At 37.6% G+C, this 2,069-nt stretch overlaps 1 protein-coding gene across 1 annotated transcript in view; it reads left to right on the forward strand.

The window, feature by feature from the left end:
* Positions 1-2,069, forward strand: part of LOC117108312 (deleted in malignant brain tumors 1 protein-like) — a 34,610-nt gene that overhangs the window by 6,791 nt on the left and 25,750 nt on the right. The gene's annotated exons all lie outside the window — the stretch shown is intronic.

Here is a 2,069-nt window from a genome sequence, read left to right on the forward strand (position 1 = left end):
TTTGACTCAACTTTTTAACATTGTCACTTTTTGCACAAAAGCTGTCTCTTATACACATCTAGATGTGTATAAGAGACAGGAATACCTGAGCGATTCTTTCAAGCAAGCTAGGCCTCACAATGGAGGAAGCTCGTGTGCTATTGTTTACAAAGTTGCAGGCAGCGGCTGCCGTTTTTCTAATTCAACTTGTAGTGTACATGCATTCATTCGCAATGCCTACCCTAAGCAAGGATCAGTGGACTTCTTTTAACAGTGAGTTTAAGACCATTCTAGGACCAACGCATTTTGACCTTTCTTCTAATGACATATCCCCAATCCAGGCTAGTGAAGCCTTCATCCAACATTTACAGAGGTTTCTTACATCTAAACCAGAGTTTGAGTTTGAAAGGAAAAATGATAAAACACAAAAAAAAAATTGCTACATTGAACACGAAAGTAAAACTCTTAAGAGAGCACGTGATACTAAAAATAAACTTAGGAAAAGCATTTGGAAAAAGTGCTACTGATGAGGACAGACGGTTATTCAGACAAGCAGTAAAATTCCATAATTATATAAAAAGGATGGAAAAAAGCATACAAAAAGCTAAACAATCAAGATTCCATGAAAGAATTTACTACTATAAGAATTTCTGGAAATTTAGCAAAATGTGTGTCAATGGAAAAATCGGCGAAAACCCGACCTATCCATTTACAGTGGAACATGCCGATGACTTTTACCATCAATAATATAGCACTGCAAAAGGAATAGACATTGGAAAACTAGGATGGTACCCTCCAAAGCCGACTATTACTAACTCACCTTCCAGCCTCGATCCTGTCCGACCACGTGACATCAAAAGCATTCCGAATTATAAAAAGCCGACATCTGCCCCTGGTATTGACGGGATAACCTATGGAATACTGCGGAAACTTCCGGCTACACACCACTTCTTAACCACTTTATACAGTAAACTGTTAGTTACCGGAGACCCGCCTCCTAGTTGGTCTTCAAGTACAATAACCTTGATTCACAAAGACGGCGACACAAATATTTCATCCAACTTCAGAATAATATCACTAATACCCACAGTTGGAAAACTTTTCCACCAAATTCTTGCCGATCGCCTTGCTGAATTCTTACTAGCCAATAGAATAATTGATTCAGAAACACAGAAAGCATTCTGAAAAGGTGTAAACGGCTGTGTAGAACACGCCATCGTGATGAATGAACTACTATCTGATGCCAGGAACCAGAAGAAAACTCTACATGTGACATTTTATGATCTTGCAGACGCCTTCGGATCTGTCGAACACGATCTGATCCATTATACATTGGAACGTAATAACGTTCCGCCTATAATTTGCAATTATATTAAACAATTGTATAGTAGATTAAATTGTATTGTAAGAGGGCCTGGTTGGGAATCCAAATGTTTCTCATTTAAGAGAGGAGTTTTTCAAGGGGATCCTTTGTCCCCAATCATTTTCCTTATGTCATTCAATCCCATTTTAGAAACGTTAAAATCGAAAGAGGAAAACCATGGGTATGACCTTAAGGGTGTCAAGTATATCACGCTCCCTTTTGCTGACGATTTTTGCCAAATTACTAGGAATAAAAAGACACATCAGAGCATTATGACTCAAATGAATAACCTAACTATGTCAATGAACCTCGCCCTCAAGCCAGTAAAGTGTAAATCCCTATCAATACGAGGAGGAAGATCCGATGAGATTGAATTTTCACTAGGTACGGTACAAACGTTCTGAAAACCCTTAAAGACACGCCAGAAAAGTTTCTCGGGTGTTTGATTCATTTTACTGGGAAATCAAGTGACCGATTCGAAGCTATAAAAAATAAAATTAGTAAAAAAATTAGTAATATTGATAAATCACAAATTAGGAACGAATTGAAATTAAGGGTATATTTGCAATATGCCATTCCGTCTTTAAGATACACGTTGACAGTGCATGGATTATCTGATACACAACTTAAAATTCTCGATCACATTCACACAAATACCATAAAAAAAAAACTGGCTTAATATTGGAAAACATAGTTCAACACCGGCTATCTTGTTCAGCCCAGATGC

The sequence above is a fragment of the Anneissia japonica genome, unplaced genomic scaffold (genome assembly GCF_011630105.1).
Source record: "Anneissia japonica isolate Jap-2015-1 unplaced genomic scaffold, ASM1163010v1 scaffold426_len1935630_cov189, whole genome shotgun sequence".
Taxonomy (NCBI): Eukaryota; Metazoa; Echinodermata; class Crinoidea; order Comatulida; family Comatulidae; genus Anneissia; species Anneissia japonica.